Consider the following 22,292-nt stretch of genomic DNA (forward strand, 5'->3'; position numbering starts at 1 on the left):
GGGAGAAGGGTGGGAGGAGGGGGAGAAGGGTGGGAGGAGGGGAAGGGAAATGGGAGGCTGGGAGGAGGTGGAAACTTGTTTTTTGTTTATGTTTTTTTTTTCTTTTCGCAATAAAAAATAAAAAATAAAAATAAACATAAACCCAAGACGCAGAACCTGAACTGCCAGGATGAAGGGCTAATGTAAGGTTTTGCTCAAGGACAGGGTGACGGGGAAAGGTCTTGGAAAGCAAGGTAGGGAAAGGGCATAGAACACAGCACTAATGAAGTGAGAGAAGGAAATCTGCTCCAAATCAAAGGAAGATAAAGACCCTTTCCCTGGGTTCTTGGAGTGATCCAGGCTCTGAAAGTTTTAGCAGTCATCAAGAAGTCTTTTTAAAGAAAATATTTTCTCTGTGTTTTAAGAAATAATTTGTTATTTCATATAAGATACAGTTAAAAGACCAGTTCATTTTGGGAGTCATGATGATATTTTCCTGAATCTCATAGGCTTTATAACTGTGATAAGAGTAAAAGAAAAAAGGATTAAAGGTTAGGCATAATCCATGTATTTTTGACAAGGAAGAGATTTGATTTTGACTTTCATTGATAATCAAACATAAGCAAAAAGCTCTATATCCCAATAGTCTGTTGTCTCTTCTGCATGTGTCTCCATCCTGTTTTCGCTCTATATAAAAATATCTACTGTAGATTTATATTGATATCTATCTAGTGTATATCTATCTATCTATCTATCATCTATCTATCTATCTATCTATATGTCTATCTATCTATCTATCTATATGTCTATCTATCTACACTCAATATGTGTGTGTGTGTGTGTGTGTGTGTGTGTGTGTGTGTGTTGTATAATTCCTCTTAGGTCTTAGTCTCCTGGAAAGTAGGTGGGGTTTTTAAGAAGGTATTGACTTATTACATCTTGGATATTAGAATAGATTATCTTAGATAAATTGGATCCCTAAGTAAATAACATATTTGGTTCCTAATTTGTATGTTTCCCTTCTTAATACATTTCTTAATGCACATACATTTTTAAGCCTACATATCATAGCTATTGTCTTACTTGTTTTGCTTCATTGTGTTTGTGATTGTACTAGACCCAAAGTTATTTGTAATGGTGGTATGGTCTGATCATTTTATCAGCCTCCACAGGTGCCAGACAAAATCCTGACAGAGATGGGGTAGATGATCTTCAGAATTACCACACACTGAGAAGAAAGTGGCAGAGCACTGCTCAGGGAGGAAAGAACACTCTGTTAAGGATGTGAATGCAGGTATACTTTTCACACTACAGAGGGCAACCCTATATTCATGAAATTATAAACTCACAGGACTTAGTGGTTTATCAAAAAAAAAATCATGAAGTAGTGAGGGGGAATTATAGGAGAGATATAAGAGGAATTGGGGGAAATTAGGAGTAGATATGGATTCTATTCCAATGGGTACACATATGAAATTCTCAATATTTTTAAAAACTAAATTGATAATTTTATAATTGTGACTAGAAAATTAGATATTTAATTTTATACTTTGTATGGAGTGTTCCCAATGATACTAATATTTCATGATGGGGTTATGTAGTTTTGAATCATATTGATAGTTCACACAAACTAAAATAAAAATACATGCAAAAGCAGGCAGAAAAAAAGATCAAACCAACTCTGATTTCCATAAAATCAAGCATTGAAGTAAGAGTAATTGCATATTTTTGATGCGGGAGGTCCTTCTGCTCCTCCAGCCAATAGCTGCTGAGATACCAGCCCATTGGGGCATGGTCTCTCTCCCTTTAAAAAAGCTGCCACTTCCCTTCTTGCTCTCTCTTACTTCCTGCTCCGCTTCCGGTGACTAGCCTCCCTTCCTGATTGCGCAGAGGGCTGTTGTCTGGGACGGTGATCTGTAAGTTTTTTTCCCCCTTTAAATAAATAACCATTCTATTAATCATAATTCTAAACTGGTGTGGGATTGTTCTTGAGTTACGCCTTCGCCTTCATATTTTAACTAAAATAACTGTAAAAGGCAAGCACATGTATATGCACATGCACACACAGAGCAGTTTGGAAGCACTCGAGAGTGACCAAGGGCAGGAAAGACATTGGAGGGAATTCATTCCTTGAAAGAATGAATGTTGCGTGAAAGCTGATTTGTTGGGGTTGCTGTGATTAGAGCTCATACAGAGAGCTGCAGCTCTCTCACCTGAGGAATCCACGCTGGATCTCAGTCTTGAAAAACAGTTGGCAACTGAGAGAAGCTGCAACAGAAATGAGAGAGCAGTACAATCAAGAGCTCTACAAATCTGCATCTACCACCCGAAGCTTTGGCAGGCTTCTGACGTGTGCATGGACGGGACATGCTCCAGGTAGTCCAGGGGAACAATGACTAAGTGAAAGACAGTTCTGAGGAGAAACTCTGCTGCTGATCTCCTGATCTCCGTAGGAAAAGAACTTTAGGCTCTGGCCATACCAAGTTAGAGGGACTTTGAGACTAAGTGAAAAATTAAAACAAATCATCCATTCCAAACCCTAAAACCAGGTTTTTACAAGGTCAAAAGAACGTATTGGTAATATTATTGTCTGGCAGAACAAAACTCAAGAAACTGTCAGAGAAAGATGAAAGAATCTAAGCTCTCATATACCAAAATAAGAAAATATGGTCCAGGAGAAAAATACATTACTAAAATAGAACCACAGGTTATCTTCTTATTAGAATTATCAGTCAAGGGAAATAAGATTGCCATGATAAATGCAAAATCAAATACACGGTAGAAGATATTTTGAGAGATGGACAGTTGGCTTAGTGACTGAGTGCTTGCTATACACTTCAGCACCCAAATAACCTCTGGGTGCTAGAAAGCACTTCTGAAACTCCAGCACAGAGGATGGAAATCGAAGATCATGGGGACATACAAGGCCATTCAGCCTACTCGAAATAGAAAACTGCAGGTTCATTGAAGATCCACTGATTTAAATAATAAGGTAAAGAACAAGAGAGCGAGAGATACCCAGTATCAACTTCTGACCTCCAAATGCACACCCATATTTTTACACACACATGCATATACCACAAGTACACTGAAAAAGGAGAGAGGAAGAGAGAGAGAGACAACACTTAGTAAATAATGTGAAAATTATTTTAAAAAACAACTAGCTGGGAAAAAAGCAATTAGAACATTGGTATGGGAAATTGAAAGTATAACTAAGAAGCTTAATATCAGAAAAATATGAAACCATAAACTTGATGACTAATACCTAGAAATTAGCCAAAATAGCAAGTTTTTCTATGATCGTAACTTAACTTAAGCACATAACATAAGTAAAGAGGGATTCAGTTTTGCTTAGTTTGGTGGTATAGCCATTGAGGATGGGAAAGTCAAGGCTGTAGGAACTTGAAGCAGTTGGACATTGTATTGACTGTGGAGGAGAAGAGAGCAGTGGATGCCCAGCTTGGCTTTCTCCTTCTTTGTTCAGTCCAGAGCTCTGTTCATGGATGGTTGCCATCCACTCTTAGCGTTGTTCTTTCAAACTCAATTAACCCAGTCAAAATGAGCCCTTGCATGTATGTGTGCAAATTTGTTTCCTAGGTCTTTCTAGGTGTTGTGAATTTGACAATAAGTATTAACTATCACAAATGAAGAGGAAATTATCAATAAATTCACTTATATAAGTGACAACATAAAATGTCTCATAAGTAGAAAAACAAAAGTCCAATAATGAAAAAAAGCTAATGATTGAAAAAAAATGTGGTGAAGGAAGATACTGAAACACTGAAACAGAACCTAGATTTGATTAATCACAATTGCTAGCAGACCTGGAAATCTCATCTAACTCTCACAGTAATAGCGCAAAGGAAATCATATTTAATTATGTCGTACTTAACAAGGCAGAATGAGGACATTTTCAACTGAACTAGAGTTCAGATTAAAAAAAAAAACCCGACATAGTTGGCTCTATTTATTTCCAAGGACAGATACTAAATCTCATCAATTATCCTCCAGTTTAAGAGAGAAAGGAGTGGAGAGCAAAGGATCAAATAGCAGGAGACAAATGGAAAACAAATAGCAAACCAGTAGTTTAAGTCCAATTAGGTTTGTCATCACATTAAACGTCGATGGCCAGAAGGTTATAATTAAAAGACAGTTTATCAAATTGGATGAATAATAAAACCAGCTATGTATCATTTAAATGGACAAATTTAAAAGTAAAAGCAGATTGAAGTAAAAGAATAGAAAATATATTAGGAAAATCCAAAACACATGGAAATTGGTGTGACTAAACATCACGGTAGACTTTAAGACAGAGAGGGAGAACGTTAGCTGGGTTTAAACACTAATACAGATGGCAAGGAAAGGAGTGAGGAACAATAATCCTGTGAGGGTGACTACTCCACCTTTTCTTGGAATTGGTGCAGAGTTCCTGGGATTCAAGTGCTACCTGCTATCATTTTTCTTGCCATCCTCCTGGCAGCTTTCCACTTTTATGGCACTCAAGGGTGTATTATTTAAGATGCAAATGAGATTAGCACAAAATCAGCTGTTTTCTGGAGGTCAATCTGATAGCTATGGGAGTTCCAGGCCAGATCCCGAGCCCATCTCAGGAGGAATGTCTGAATTTAGGGATCCTGTCTTCAAAAATAAATAAGTTTGGAGTAGGAAGATTAGAAGTTGAACTGGGTCACCTAGGCCCTTCTCAGGGTAACAACCTCACTCCCTAAGATTTCTATAACCTCCTGCTTGTGACCCCATGCTAGGGACCAAGCCCCGAGCAAGGAAGTCTGCGGAAAATATTTCATAATCAAATCAAAATCTGTGGCTCTCAATCTCTATCTCATAAATTGAAATGCACTTACAAGAGCCTCAATGTTTTTAAGTTCAAGAAAAAATTATTAATTGATTTAAATTTTTAATTTTTTTAAATTTTTATTATTTTTATTAAAAGTTTTTTTAAATTTTACTTATCAACCATTCTTCTCCCTCCTTCCATTCCTCCTGCTCCCCACAAACCTTCCCCTTATCCAACCCTGACATCTTGAAATTTTCAGGCAAATGATCTGAACTAGAAAAACCATCTTGAGTAAGGTAACCCAAACCCAGAAAGAAAAACACAGCATATACTCACTCATAAATGGATATTAGCCCTAAAGAAAAGGATAGCAAGGTGACAAGCTACAAACCCTGAGAAGTTAGGCAACAACGAGGATCCTAAAATAGACAGTGTGGATGCCCCTGGGAAGGGGAAATAGATAAGATCTCCTGAGTAAATTGGGTGTTTGCAAGGAGACAAAGAGGAAAAGCAAGGAAAGAGCTATCTTGATAGAGGGAGCCATTATAGTGTTAGGGGAGAAACCCCCAATGCTAGTGAGATTACCAAGAATCCACAAGGATGACTCCAGCTAAGACTCCAAATAATAGCGGAGATGGTACCTGAACTCCCTTTTCCCTGTAATGAGATTGATGACCACCTTAATTATCATCATAGAACCTTCATCCAGCAACTGATGAAACCAGATGCAGGGATCCACAGCTAAACACGCTCTGAGCCTTCAGAGTCCAGTTGAAGAGAGGCAGGAGGGATTATCTGAGCAAAGCAGTCAAGAGCATGGTGGAAAAACCCACGGAGACAACTGACCCTAGCTAGTGGGAGCTCACTGCCTCTGGACTGACAGCTGGGGAACTTTCAAAGGACCAAACTAGGCCCACTGAATGTGGGTGACAGTTTTGTGGCTTGGGCATTCTGTGGGGCCACCGACAATGGGACCAGTTCTACTGTATGAACTGGTATTCCTATGGAGGGATACCTTGCTCAGCCTCAATACAAGGGGAAGGGGTTTGGTCTTGCCTTAACTTGATATGGCAGACTTTATTGACTTTTATGTTTTAATTTATCTTTTGAGAACATCACGCAATATATTTTAATCTTATTCTTTCCCCTCTGCCAACTATTTATTCCTAAATCTCAGCCCCTCCTACCAATCCAATTTCATATTCTTTCTTTTTCTCTCTTAAATAAAAGCCAAAGCGACAGCAATAAAACCCACCAAAAAGTGTATTTTTTTCTCTTTTCATTTGACAAACTCAATACTCCTGAGCATGGGAAATACCCTAGACTATGGTGGAGATATCCAAAGTCATCCCACTGAAGATAACTGAACTTTCCTTTTTCATTAGCTAACAATTGCAAACAGGTTTTTGTCTAGAGATGAAACTTTGGAGCCCCCTTCCCTTCTGTGCTGGCTTCAGCATGTACAAATCTTGTACAGGTGGTCACCACTTTTGTTAGTTCATATGTGCACTTGCCCTGTTGTGTCTGGAAAATGCTATTTCATAAAAGTTGTCTACAACCTCTAGCTTTTAGAATCTTCCTCTACCACATCTTCCACATACCTCCATAAACCCTGGGAAGAGAGTTTTAATGAAAACAGCCCATTGAAGACTGAGTATCCCAAGGTCTTTTCCTCTCTGATTATGGTCTGCCTATGGTCCTCTCTGCTTATGGGTCTCTGTGTTAGCTCCTCCAACAGAAAGTTTCTCTGATCATGACTGAGTGAAGAGGTGATTTATCCCTATCATGATATGTCATTGAGAGTAATTTTATTGCCAAATTTCTTAGGCAGAGCAATAGTAACAGGTCTTTCCTTAGGGCCAATGACTTACTTTGTCTGATATTCTTGGCTTCATTAACAGTGTCATGTTTGGGTTTCTTCTTATGAAGCTGACTTTAAATTCAATTGAGGTGGATTAAATAAGAATGACCTCCCTAAGCTCATTTATTGGAATACTTTGTTGATGGAGGTGGATCTTGTATCTATCTGTTGCTTTCATTGGTTAATTAATAAAGAAACTGCTTGACCTTTGATAGGACGGAAAATTAGGTAGGCAGAGTAGACAGAACAGAATGCTGGGAGAAAGAGGCTGAGTCAGGCAGTCACCATGATTCTCCCACTCCAGACAGACACAGGTTAAGATCTTTCCTGGTAAGCCAGCTCGTGGTGCTACACAGAATATTAGAAATGGGTTAGATTAATACGTAAGAGCTAGCCAATAAGAAGTTAAAACTAATGGGCCAGGCAGTGTTTAAAAGAATACAGTTTCCATGTAATTATTTTGGGTAAAGCTAGCTGGGTGGCGGGAAGCAGCCCATCACTCTTATTACAACAGAGTGGCACCCAACGTGGGGTGCCAGATGAAGGCGAAGGCGTAAGTCAAAAACAATCCCACACCAGTTCGGAAATATGAATAATAGAATGGTTATTTACTTAAAGGGGAAAAAACTTACAGATCACCGTCCCAGACAACAGCCCTCTGTGCAATCAGAAAGGGAGTCTAGTTGCCCTAAGCAGAGCAGGAAGTGAGAGAGAGAGGAGAGGGAAGTGGCTGCTTTTTTAAAGGGAGAGAGACCACACCCCAATGGGTTGGTATCTCAGCGGCTATTGGCTGAAGGAGCGGAAGAAGCTCCCTCAACACTTAGTCACCAGTGAGTGGCACTATTTGAAAGGAGGTGAGGCATTGTTGGAAAAAACTGTGTTGCCTGAGATGGGCTTTGAGGTTGCTAAAGCCCACACTAGGCTCATTCTCTCTCTCTCTTGATGCTAGCAGATCCAGATGCAGAATTCAGCTCCTTCTCCAGGGTCATGTTTGCCAGCATGCATCCATGCTTCCTGCCAAGTGGAAAATGGAGTAAATTTCTGAAACTGTAAGACAACCTCTGTTAAATGCTGTTCTTTGTTAGAGTTACAGCGATCATGGTGTTTTTTAACAGCAACCGAGTGCTAAGTTATGAACCAAGAAATTCACGTTCTGGGTTTCTCTACTTACATTCAAGGTAAACCTTTAGGTGAGCTCCATAAAAGTTAGAAGCAAATTATACTGGAAAAGAATAAACATTCTCACTCAAAATACTAGAAGTAGGCTTAAAAAGAGGGGATGGGACTAAAGTAAGGCAAAATGTAGCTAAACTCTTTTCCAAACTAGCAAATGACTTCTAGATCAGTTTTCACATGGGCCCCCACTGTGAAGACCCAATATACCCTTCATATTTCTAGCAGGGTTCTGGGCTTCTAGGCTTTCACCTATTAAATTTTGCTACATCATTCTGGGGATTCTTTGCCCATAACTCCAAACTCATCTACCTTCTTCCAACACACAAGTTCTGTGTACTTTTGAATCATATTATAAGGCTGTCATAGCAACTACCCAACTTCCCTGGTACACAGGTTCAGATTAGGTTCCATGTGTGAAGTAATGCCTGACCTAAACTAACAAAAGGGAAGAATGATTTCTTCTGGTCAGGTTTTAGTTGTTGGTCAGCTTGCTCCATTGCTGTGAAGCAGATCATAGTGGAAAGGACATGAGACCAAGCTGTTCACTCATGGTAGCTGGGACACAGATACAGAACAGAGGACTGTCAAGGAAGAAGAGAAAAATAAAATCAAAAGATTTCACTATCTAAATCTTAAAATAACCATACGAACTTTTTTTTTCAGTATAATCATTTATGGACCATCCTCAGAAGCATCTTTACCCATTTATTTTAGTTGGTAGCAAGGTACATGATGATGGCCCTATGGGGATACATCACTTTTATTTTCCATAATTATTTTCATGGTAAATGCCTATATAAATTTGTTGTGCACATAAGGAACACTGAAAATCTTCCAAACTGAGTTATTCATTGATTTGTTTCTGAGTGACATAGAAATGCAATAATATGATTTCCATCTCATAACATCTTAATTCCAGAAAGACTAATCAATGCCTGTTGTTGCTGTTGTTGTTGTGTATGGGGTGTGTGAGGGGTGTGTGTTTATGTGATGGTTGTAGTGTATAGTATGTGTGTGGGGGGTGGGTGTGTAGGCCAGAGATCAGCCTAAGGTTGTTCCTCAGATATTATTCACTTTTGTTATTCTTTTGAATTTTGACTCACTGGGACTAAGACTTTGATTATTGCTTCAAGCTGGCCAGACAATGATCACAGGGACCTAACTCTCTCCCTTTGTAGTACAAGGACTAAGAACACTTGCCAGCATATTCAGCTTTTTGTTTTGTTCTGTTTTGATTTTATTTGCTTTGTTTTGTGGGGGTTCTCTATAGCTTGGGGGCCTTTCTGGGAACTAACTCTTGCAGACCAGGCTGGCCTCAAACTCACAAAGATCTGCCAGCCTCTGCTTCCCAAGTGCTGAGATAAAAGGTGTACACCACCACTGCCCAGCTTATATCCAGCTTTTTTAATGTGGGTGCTGGGATTGAACTCAGGCACTTGTGATGGCATGGCTAACATTTTTCATGCTCACTATGTCCACAGACCCCAACGTAGGGGTATTTTCTAAGCATTTTTTTTCTAGAAGACCATGTATCCCAAAGTCTTTTGCAAACACTTATTATATCAAATAATTTCTTTTATAAAAAATGAGCTGCCAGTGTCCAATATTCCCTTTCCATATCCACTGATAACTCAAAATTATACCATTGTTATTCCTTTAAGATTGCTTTACTTCCTCTTGACATCTGTTTTATGATTTTGGAACATTCTGTGAGGTTTTATTTGCTAAGCTCATAGAGTAAGTCTAACCTACAGTTAGATAAAATATGTTCACTTTCATAAGGTCAATTGTTTCAGCTCCTTTCTGGAGAGTGCTTGAAGTATTTAACTTATGAGAACTTATTTCACTGGGCAATAAAAGGCACACCATTTTTGTTCATGCCAGCAAATATTTTAATCCCTTTCTCTCACACCTGTTCCCTCCACCCACTGACTGTCATGTGTATCTGATTCCTTTAAATGGTATTGAATATTGAGTGTGCAGTTTTGCAGTTGCTCTGCCAGAATTGGAACTACATCTCGTGCCTGTCTCATTGAAGCTCTGCCCAGCTTTGCAGTTCCTATTCTCAATAGTACTCTGTATAAAAGTTGAGTGTCATTATAATTTAGAGACCCATTCTCTGGCATCAAGCCAAATAAGTCTAATTTGGGATTTAGGGAATGATAGACAAGAAAATTACAACTGGGTAAAAAGTGTACATTGAATTCTAATTCAAAACAGGGGCTTTGAATGTCTTGTTTTATTTTGTGTTTTGTTATTGGTTAAAGAATTTTAAAACCTCTGATTCTGTTATAAAAATGTAGGACAAGGCAGGTGCAAAATTATATATTTGACTCACTCTTGAGAGCAATAGCTTAAAATATATCAACACCTCTTATTATTATAAATTTGTTCACTTTCCCTGAAAATATTCTTTCCTTACATAATTATACTTAAGTACCTCCAATTTAATTAACAACTATTGGTAGAATGTCTAACCCACTAAAATTTAATTTCTCTTTGTCTTCTTGGAAGTAATCTCAGAGTTCTCTCATGTTTAGAGACTCAACCCTTATCTATTGGTAAGAAAATCGAGGTATTAAGATATCTTGTATGATTTTGAATTTAACATATGTTTTAGCTGTACTAAGATTATCTTGTATGATTTCAAATTTAATGTATATTTTACCTGTGTCTTCGTTTCAAATTTGCTTTCCTTTGCCTGTGGTCATTTCACATATTTTTGAAGAGTCTCTGGATTTATTTCCTTTTATGTTATAATGAAGACCATGTCCATAAGTTTTTACCTTTGATTTTTTGCAAGCACAATTTGTATATCATGTCATCTCTTCTTAAAACAGGACTCTTCAAACTCAGATTTGGGTAAATCTTTCTCTGGTCTCATCCCCTTCCTCTCAACTATCATAACGCTGGGTAGGCTCCAATCCTCTGACACCTGGATATTACAATCTCTCCACATTCTCTTTTACAGTGATTCTTAAACCCTGAGAGGAAGATGTATAAGGTAAATGTCTTGCTTAGGGCTGAGGATTCTACTAACATAAAGAACAAATACAACTATCTACTCTTCCATCTCCTCTTTGATATAATACTGGGAGTCTTACTGCAATAGAATTAAATGAAAGAAAGAATAGGATACAAATATGAAGTGAAGAAGTCAAAGTATCCTCATATGCAAATGATATAATTATATACATAAAAGACCCCAAAGACTTCATCAGAAATTTCCTACAACTCATAAGCATATTCAGAAAAGTAGCAGGATACAAAATTAGCACACATAAATCAGCAGCCTTCTTATACACTAATGACAAACGTGCACCCAAAGAAAATAGGGAAATAGTTCCATTCACAACAGCCTCCACAAAATAAAATAAAATAAAATACCTTGGATTACCTTGGAGGAAAGGGAAGGCTTGTAGAATGAAGTTAAAGATCATGCTATGTGAAGTTTTTAGAATCTATAAATATAGGACATATTGTCAGTTCAAAAATAGAAACATATTTTTGAAACTCACATGATTCCCTCCTAAGTTGCATTGTGTAAGAGAGTTTTCACTTAGTTATAAAATTAAAGCAAATGAATAGTGAGTTTGACTTTAAAAAGAACAATAAACCTATGCTAATTCATATTCACCAAATTCTTGGATGAAGTCGTGAATAACCAGTGCTTTGTATAAAACATTTGTACAAATTTCACCTCCTTTATAGAGCGATCTATCTCTTGCCTGCTTATGACGCTCAGATTTATAACTTCAAGGACTTTCGTAAGTGTTATCACTCAACATTTTGATACAACTTGTATATCTCTGGTTATAGCTTTTTATGACAGAATGAGACCGACTGTACAATGCTATAATTTGATATTGAGATGGAAATCTTAAGGTGTCTGTTAGAAGCACCACCTTCTGATTTGGTGCCAAAGTATAACAGACAGCCACTCCTGTGCATTGTTTAACAGAGTAAGTGAGATCACACCAATTACCAAGATTGTAACTGCTTTTCCTTGGTATTTTTCAGGCCCTCTGCTTATACGGTGTCCATTCAGAGCTACATACCAAACTTAAGAATGTTTCTATGAACCATTAATTTCTTTAAGCAATGTTTTTTTCTGATGCCCCAATGTTTTGTACAAGAATAAGCACAGTTATGATTCGATACAACATATTTCTCTATTGATAGACAGCTCTTTTACTCCAAACAAACCAGCCTAGTCAATATCAGGGAAGAATGGAATAAAAGTAAACTTATGGGTATTATGGGATAGTTTATCAGTGAGTCCTTACACCGGGAGATAATGTGTTTCCTAGGTTTCAGCAAAGTGCTATTTTCTGTCCATTTTGATATACTCTGAATTACTAACTGGGAAGAAATGGAGCATTAAAAATGTAAAATTTTGCATATTTTTATGTTATATCCAACATTAATGCTCAGAATTGCATGTGTTTTGTAGACTCTGAAAGAAAAGTAGTAAGATAGTTAAGATATGGAAGTGATGGACAGAATGCTCAGGGGGTCATCGCTTCTCTGAAGTGGTATTCGGTGTTTGTCGTGACCCTTATGTGTTATGTAAATATCCAGAAGTTTGAAAGAAATATGTTTTTGTGAATTTATTTTGTATTGCGGGTATGACTTATACTTTTCTTTTCAGCTTAGGATGGTAACAAGAAACACAACCAGGGTCATGGAAGTGAGGGGAAAGGAATTTAGATGTTCGACACGTAGAGACCAATTCTACGTTAGTAAGGCATGGTTTACTTGCCATATTCTTTCCTTTGGGAATGTTATTGATATTTATGTTATGGTAGAAGTCTGAAATGCCCCCGAAGACTCATATGTTAAAGGACTCCTTGCCAGCTTCTGGGTTTGTGGGAAGAAATGGGCACATGAAGGCTCTGGAGTTTTATGGCGTTATTATAAGAAAGTGGAAACTTTTAGAGGCCTTGCCTGAGGACCAATGTAATAAGCCACTAGCCAACCATGATCAAAACCTCTGAAACCATGAGCCAAGGCAAGAATGGCTTCTCAAAGTTGTTCTGCCATACAATTTCATAGCAATGAAAACCAACACAATATAGTGACCCTTTTCCTGGCTGCAGTTACCTGATCTCAACAGATTTTCTTTCTTCTGGCAGGTATGAGATAGCAAAACTCAGAGCTTTTATTGTGAAGACAATTGAAACACAGAGATCCAATAGCAGCAGTTAAAGCCTGGAGGCTGGACTGCACTTTATGGTTTTCTAAGCCTTTAATGGTTATAGTCGTGCCTGAATGAGATAGAGCATTTTCCACACTGTGTTTGGATCACCTTTTCCATCCATAACTCACAATAAGAGCAGTTTGCTTTCTATCTGTTTTATGGAGTAATGTAGAGGATACTGACCTGAGGATTCTGATATCTATTATAAAGGTTTCTTTCAGAAAAAGCAATGTTCTCTATTTTAAGGCAGGCAGTCAAAATTATTCACATTGATGTAATGATAATTATAAAGTGTTTCATAATCTGAAGGTTAATATTGGAGAAGCTCAAATAGACAAATTTTACATTTTTCTTACTATTATGCATTTACTTTAATGTAGTTACTCAGGGCAAAGCCACACACACACACACACACACACACACACACAAACACACACCTCAGATGGTTGGTTGTAGGGGGACCACAGATACACATTAAATATTAGACTAATTTTGTCAACTCTATTTTGTAAACAAGACTCCCCTGACTCATTAGAGCAGGTAACCTTTGATTCCCAAAGAGAAACAAAAGCATCCAGTGGTGCTTTGGTACCACTACTTTTAAACAATTACATTTATTTATTTATTTGTGGTATGTGCCTATGTGTGTAATGTGTGTGCATGTGTGTATATATGTATATATGTGTGTATTTGTATGTATGTGTGTGCATGTGTGTTTGTATGATGTGTGGGTTCATATATGTCATAGCACACTGGAGGAGATCAGAGGAAATCTTGAAGGATATGTTCTCTACCACCATGTGGAACCCATGATCATCAGTCTTGGCAGCCAATCCTCTTCCATGCTGGGTGTCTCACAAGCCCCCAGGAGCGTTATACTGCTACCTTGTTCATAATGGTCCTGTGATGGGAAGGATTAAGGCTCTCCTCTTCCTGAATAGGTCACAGGAAACAGGATCTTCTGAGCAAGTGCTTTCCTGGTGTGCCTGCGGATATCTATTCTGCTGGCCCTGTACAGTGACTTTTGTTTTCACTGCTAGATTTAACAGGCTCTCTCAGTAGGGTCTGATGATCTCTCAGTCTGTACGTCATTAACTAAAACTATCCAGAACCTATAAGAATCAATGCCCACATACGTTGGATTGCAGTTTCATTGCTGAAGAGTCAATAATGAATATGATCCTTCAGTGTGACAAGAACGTAAAGCCTTCTAACTCCTTTGACCTTCTGACTGGATTATTTTGAAGAGTTGACTCTCTTCCTGGCAGCCTTCAGGCTATAACCATGGCAATAATAAACCGTTTTTAAGACATGACCTTGTTGACTTGTTTGAAACCATCTAGCTTAGTTTTCTGTCTGTTTGCTTTGTACTTCAATTTAATTTTTGTTTCCTTCTCCTTGAGGAAGTTGGTTAATCTATCTTCTATTTCCTATTTGGAGGAACAATGGATATCTAATATGATATTTGGCCTGCAGTCACTCTGTCTTCCTAAGTGGGTGAAAGGTTATCTGTGCAAAGGAAGGCCAGAAGATTCTTTGTGTGAGATCAGTCACAGAAGCCATGTGCAATGCACAGTGTTATGGTATACACCCCATGGAACCTCATTCTCCGTCCTTTCTTTTCTGTCCTATCTTAAAGTCTATGGAGAGAAATGTTTCTTATTTCAGGTGTCAGAGAGCTTTTTAGCTTCTTTATTAACTTTGGGGTATGTCATTTATTCCCAATGCAAGGGAAATGTAGTGAATGTAACTGAATCTAAGGAAGCAGACATTTTGTCTCACTGCCTTCAATATTCTCTGTGTTATCTCACTTTTCAGATGTGGGAAATAGCAATATTCTTACAACAGAGTAAAGCAATGGTAATGCGTACAATTCTGTCTTGTTTCCCAGTCATCATACCGTCTGGTAGGTCCATGCCTTTAGTTCTGAGAGAAGAACTATTGGAAAGGTGACATCCGTCTCGAGATTATCTTGCAGTGTTCCCTCTTCTTTTGTTTCTGTCAGCTTGAGACTTTTGTATTGGGACAGCAGAGGGACAAAGTAAAGGAATGCATCAGTGCTTGGAAAATATTGCCGTATCAGGGTGGTTTATTAATGCAGTGTTCCCTAAGTCTATAATGATGTATGCATGTGGGGGAGCCACACTTTGCACTAATAAGCCTAAGTGGAGGTGTTTTGTTTGCAAATTGTTCTTATCCTCACCCTCTAGGAAGATTCTTTTCAAGTCTTCTTTCATTTGGTTTCTTGGACCTACTCCACAGATAAGGGCATTATGTTGATTTATCCTGGGTTATACTCTTCATAAGTGGAGAAATGATGAGCATCGAGGTCTTCCTGTGCACAGATTCTGGCATGCTCTACTTTACCTGTCACCTTTCTCTAGAAGTGACATCTGCTCGGGTCACATATAATAACTAAATCTACAAATGACCTTGAAGTGTTGTCTTGTCTAATTCATTTTGTTCAGGCAGTGTAGCATCTAAGTCACTTTAATTAAGAATAATTTTTTTCATGCATGGATATGTAGTATTCAGAACTGTTAGTGCATATGAACAAAATACTCTCCTTTGATAGGTACTACCACAAGAAATTGTGTCTTAAAAAGAAAATCTAAAATTAAGAGAATCATATTTCAAAACTGAAATGTTTGTTTAGAGTGGGTGAACAGTTACAGAATTTGATCTAACTGGTTGGTGAGGGAACAAAGGAAAGAGAGAGAGAAAGAGAGAGAGAGAGAGAGAGAGAGAGAGAGAGAGAGGGAGGGAGGGAGGAGGGGGGAGGGGGAGAAGGAGAGGGAGAGAGAGGGAATTTATGAAATCCCCACAAGGTGACATTGAGATGTCTATTAAAGTATACTCTTTCATATTTCATCAGATTATTTCTCCACAAGTTTCATTTCACACAGGACCCATATCTGCCTGTCAATGGGTGATGCCACAGTCAAGGTCTTAAATTGTCTTCCCAACATTTGTTAGGAGAAATTGAAGTGGAAATAAGTAAAAATTAATATAGGGTTAGGAGTCCTTAACTTCTAAATTGGTCATGTTGTTCTTACATCTTCAGTGTCTATTCTGGCATGTTTCTGTTTAACCAGTTTTGATTTTTAAAACTTGTTTTTATTCTTGTTTTTATATGTGTATCAATGACTATTTATGCCATTATGACTTGTTGCTTTTAGAGAGTAGTGGTCTTCAGAGGTATTTGAAAATTTCAGTATCTAATGGAGTTATGTAGTTGGTACATATGTAAGCAGGCAGATCCTCTTCCTCACATATCTTTCCGCCAAGATCTGGAGGATCTCCAGGAAAAAATAGGGCAAAAAATGTTGTAATAATTCATTATGTTCCTAAAGTTAGATTGACGTAAGAACATAAGTTATAAAGAGAGTCTTTTATTAGCAAAATAAAGCTAAAAATATGTGTTTGGGTAAAATATTCAATTAAGTCGTAGATACAAAATTACAGAGACTAAACAAAAGTAACACCCTTTCTCAGGTCTCATAGCAAGAGGATTGTACTAGAAGAAATAGTACTCTGATGTATTTGTGACTTTCATGTTAGAAGGCATTTGGGGTATTTTTGATACTCTATAAATGCACACATACACACACATGTGTCTCTTACCACTTTATAGATGACCAAGCAGGTAAAAGTAAAGGTCTTTGTCACTGAGCCTTCAGATTCCAAGTTAGAGCCTTAGGACCATGGTGGAAGGAGAAGAATGACTCCCTCACGCTGTCCTTACCCTTTCCTGTGTGTGCTTTGGCACATGCACATGCACCCATCCCAAAACACAATGAATAAATTCCCACGGATGTCTTCTGTATAGACTACCCAGGAGTAATTTTCAAAATCCTCTCATTTGCAAACATACTTGCAACTACACCAGTATAAATACCCTTGCTACTTTGAACTAACTCCATCAGTTGTTGGCCCCAAATACTTTTCTGTTTATATCTGTACATCTACATCTTTATCTGAAAGGAGAAGAAAAGAAAGACAAAACAGAAAATTCAGATAGGAATGATCCTATCTGCAGAAGAATTGCCTGCTGCCTCTGCAGCATGGTTGGGGATTTGCTGCCTAAGCAGGAAAGTTATGGGGTCAGCAATCTCATGTACCCAGAATGGCAAGCTTCTTGTGTTGTGTCCAGATTAGTTGACGAAAGCAAGTTTGACTTGCCATTCTTCAGGATTTAGATGTTTGTGGTTGCTCCAAACACACCACTCTTTTCTCTGGTCCTTTATTTGAAATCTAAATCCTAATCTGAAAGAAACCTTATCCCTCTACCCCCCACCTGTCTATTTGTATCTCTCTCTCTCTTCCTCTCTCCCCTCTCTTCCCTCAAGATAGCCCTGGTTCTATCTTGGAACTTGCATTTTAGACTGGGCTGACAGAAAACTTAAGAGATCCACTTCCCTCTGCGTCCTGAGTTTTGGGGTTTAAAGTATGGGCCACCACTACCAGGCACAGTTTCTCTTTTTTCACATTGTATTTTCCAAGGGAAACATGCCTTGCTATATCATTTGATCATGACGTCTTTTCAGGCTGTTTGCTATTGACGGACTCTAGCCTAGCACAACCTAAATGATTATGGATTACAGCTTACGTTAGAGATTTGAAGTTTGAGTGAAATAACATGTGCTGAGTCTTTTGTCAACACTGCCTTTCACCCAGTTGTAAGATGATTTTCTCTTGTCTTCTGTACAAATTTCTCTATCAGCCATATATCATTGTTAAATATTTAGTAGTTCCACCAAGCTTCTCTGAAAGGCATGGCTTCATCTAATGTTATCACTTAGTGATTTAAATGAACACAGAACCCCCCCCCTTTTTCCCCTCAGATTTACTTAGAGCAACGTAAATTATGATAAGGGGAGAATGTAAATTGAATTTGAACATATTGTCATTAAATATGAGTACAATTAATAATATTAAAAGAAATAGTTCTCAGAGTTTACAGAATTTGATAAGCCTTATTTATATGATCCACCAAGTAAATCACTTATCCAAGCAAAAACTAGTACAAAAGGCACTACATTTTCTTTCAGATATATCATTATAATTTCTAAAACAGAGGAAGAATAGATGATCAGGGGTTGGAGAGATGACTCAATGGTTAAGAGCAATTGACACTCTATCAGAAGACCTGGGTGGGGTTTCGAGCACCCACGTGGAAGCTTAAATTAAAAAATATAAAGAGGAATCGAGGCATATGTGTAGTCTGAGTTTAACTTGCTTAGGCCGAACTGCCTACTTGAGGCAAATTGCCTATTTGAAACTCTCATTCCTTACCCATCATCTTCTCAACAGTCTCAAACATTTTGGTTTCTCCACGTAAGGGTGTGTCATTGCAGTTTCGCTTTGCTTACATTTTTCTACATAGTTATGCGTCTGTGAACCTTTCGGGCTTTATCTCTTGGAACTTCAGTGAAATCCTCACAAATTCTGACAGACTTTAGAGACCTTCCTTTTGATTGTTGACTCAAAACATACTTTAAGGCTGTCTGTTTCATGGACATTTTCCTTCAGCTTGTTTTTTTTTTTTTTTACACTTTTCATGTTGTTTTTTAGTAAGCAAACTTGCTTTTTCATTATGAATTTTGTTTCTCTAAATATTCTCTTGAAGAATTGTCTTTTTACATTTAAGCATTTTGTGCGGCTGGAATCAACTGTCACACTGTGTGAGGTACATATACGCCTTTTTAAATTCCTAATTGGAAAACCAAGTGTCTTAATAATATCTATCTGTCTATCTATCTATCTATCTATCTATCTATCTATCTATCTATCTATCTATCTACGTACCTACCCATCTATTCTATCTATCTATCTATCTATCTATCTATCTATCTATCTATCTATCTATCTACGTACCTACCCATCAATTCTATCTATCTATCTATCTATCTATCTATCTATCTATCTATCTTTGGTTTTTCGAGACAGGGTTTCTCTGTAGCTTTGGTGCCTGTTCTGGAACTAGCTCTTGTAGACCAGGCTGGCCTCGAACTCCCAGAGATCCACCTGCCTCTGCCTCCCGAGTGCTGGGATTAAAGGCATGTGCCACCACCGCCCGGCAATATCTATTATTTTTTCTCTGTTATCTGTAGTTACAAAGCTTTTATAAGTCCTATTTATGTTTGCTTTGTTTCTATGCTATTCAAGTGTCCAACTCTCAGCTCTATACAAATTGGACAGTGTACCCATTATTAGAGATTTAAAAGAGTACCTCTCTCTCTGTCTCTCTCTCTATACACACACACACACACACACACACACACACACACACACGATAATTTACACTTTGAATCTTGCAAATGGTATCCCAGACTCATTTATTTGAATTTTCAATATATTACTAAGAACTTCTGGTTCAACTGGGACCTGAAGCAGTCAGTGCCAGCAATGGCTTGGTTAGATACAATCTCCCCGTTGACCTGTTATAGTAGATGAATAGAAATTGCAGTCTCAACAAGTTGTCCTTAAGTCAAAGTACTCCCTAGACACCAGTTTCTGTTGGAATGTAAGTCTAGGTAAAATTTCGACATGCAAGCATTCTTTGGGATTCAGTCGAGATTCTTGTACTAGAGAATGTGCTTAACATAGCTGTTTAAGAAGTTGTTGGTGACTGGCAGCTTAATGTTTGATTATATCAAAGAAGAATGATGGATAATTTTGACTAGGGGAAAGAATAAAAGGAAACTCTCCATTCTTACTCAGTTTAAAGCAGCCATTTAGCAGTCAATCTCTCTCACTGTAGACTTCAGATGACGTGTGAGATCTTGCTGTTCAGGTGTGGCATAAGTTACTAATCAGTGTTTGTGAGAACTCCATTTTCCAAACTTCCAAATAATGTCTGTTGTACAATTTTTTCTGTAAAGGAGGATTTCATTGAGAAATGGGAGTAGATGACTGATTGAATGTTACTTTGAACAATATTTTCACAAAATGTCTGGAATTTCCAGGGAATAGTAAGGGGTGAAGCAATTGTGCACATTTGACTGCAAGGCCTTAGGGAAATACAGAGAGAGAGAGAGAGTGGAAGGATAAGAGGGCAGAAGAGCAAAAGTGTGTACATATTTCATTTATGCTTGTATATTCTGTTTTATATGATATTTTATATAAGATATAGTCTATATTGTGTAAAACCTTTGAGTTCTATTAATAATCTTCTCAATTCTCCATGTACAATACACGATATCCTAATGGATGTTTGGAAAAACTGCATTTTCCATCCTGCCAAACCATGTCTACTACACTGCTTATACTGATGACTCCCTTTGAAACACCTTTGATTTCAAGTTTATAATGTAATTACAGCATTCTCTTCCCTTTCTCTCTCCAAACCATCCTATGTCCTTTTCCCTGCTCAACTTTAAATTCATTATAAAAATAACAATTGTTATTACATGCATATATGTACATATATACATATCTATGTACACACACAAACATATGTATATATACATAATACATGTATATATGTGTGTGTGTGTGTGTGTGTGTGTGTGTGTGTGTGTGTTGTAGCCTGTTTAGTCTGTATAATGTTACTTGTATGTATGTTTTCAGGGCTGACTATTTGACAAAGAATTTTAGGTTTTAATTCATTCAGTGGTGGTAATTTAACTTTTTATTAGTTAGTATATAAATATGTACAAGCATAAATGCATTTAAGCTATGTTTTGAAAATATGAATGCTATCTCTGTAGGTCATATAAATATGAGCACCCATTCACATCAGTCAGGTTAAGCTATTTTTGTGAGATCTCAAAGATAGCAGATTCTTTGGCCAGGGAAACGTATGAATTAAGACCAGACGGAAAAATGCTCTGAGGTTTTTATGAATAGAAGTCAGGACACCTGAAACTCTCACATTTAGGGGTTATGTAAAATGGAATTGAGACTCATATCTAGTACAACTCTCCCTTGAGGAAAAAATGAGAAATGAGAAAAATGGCCTTCTAAGAATATATGTAGAAGAGCAGCTGCTGGCTTCACCAGGAGGAATTTGTTTGGTCTGTGTGGATTATGTGAGGAGGTTATTTTGTACTGCAAGGAGTCTAAACAACAACCTTCTAAGATGACTTTTGAAAAGAGGTCAGAGGAATTCTCAGAGTCTATATTACCCATGCACACTTGTGGATGCTGATTATTCAGCTGTTCTTCCTGATAACCACAGAGTAAAATGAGAAAGAGAGACTACTAGAACTTCACAGCTCCACACTATCTGGATGAACCCACCCCAGCCTCCCCGCCCCACCAAAAAAAAGGAAGACGTAATAGAGACGTATACGGTAGAACTTTATTATTTTTCCATAAAGATAATAAACTGTATATTGCAGACCTTTTCAAATGAATACAAATGTGTTTTGATAAGATTCGGACACATAATAAGAAAAATAGTTTGACAAAGGATTTGTCCTCCTCACGCATCACGTTAATAAACCATGGTTTTCTGTGAACCCTAGGTGCAAAATCATCAGTAGAGAAAGCACATCTCAAATGTGGATCTGAGAATGTAATGGGGAATGTAGGTACTCTGATTAAAGTTATGTCTTTAAGTCTTTTTGGCTCCATGAAATAATATAGAAATGATGTTAAATGATGGAAAAGGTATTGACTGTTGTTGCTGGGGTGGCTCACTTAGCCAAACATAGACACTTCATTTGTTTAATATTACCACCCAGCCATCCTTCAGGACTGAAATCTATCAATCTATTTTTTAGGCTAAAAGATATTAGTACCGCTCAGATAGAAATCGGGACTAATGGGAAACCTTGGAAACCAGATGAAAATCCAAGAGTTCAGATCTCATTATGAATTCTATCTACACTAGGGATTATTTATTGGGCTGAGTCTACAGCATCGATTTTACGACATGGGTAGAGAAAGTATTCTTGGTGTCAGTTGGGCATTAAAAAATTCCATTGATAATGAAACAGCCCCAAGTTTGCAGATCATTGTTTCTAATACCAAATTCATCCTCTAGGGTGAGTTGCTTTAATATTGGATGAAATCCTACACAGGCACCGAGCATCCTTCTAATTCTAACATTTCCTCTTCCAACTTATTTTGGGCACAAGCTATAACACAATTGAAAATAGTTTTTCTTTCAGAGCATAAAGTATTTGGCCTAGAATGAGAAATTCCATTTCTGTCTCCCTGACAGAATGTTTACTGATGCGGAAACCTGAGAGTTCTACACTGCAGCATTCTGGGAGGAAATGTGAGCACTGTAGCAATCAAGGGCATTTTCCTGCCAGTGCCCCAGATAGTGT

Source organism: Microtus oregoni, unplaced genomic scaffold (assembly GCF_018167655.1).
Source record: "Microtus oregoni isolate MIOR12 unplaced genomic scaffold, Mior012 000038F_ref0000394, whole genome shotgun sequence".
Classification (NCBI taxonomy): domain Eukaryota; kingdom Metazoa; phylum Chordata; class Mammalia; order Rodentia; family Cricetidae; genus Microtus; species Microtus oregoni.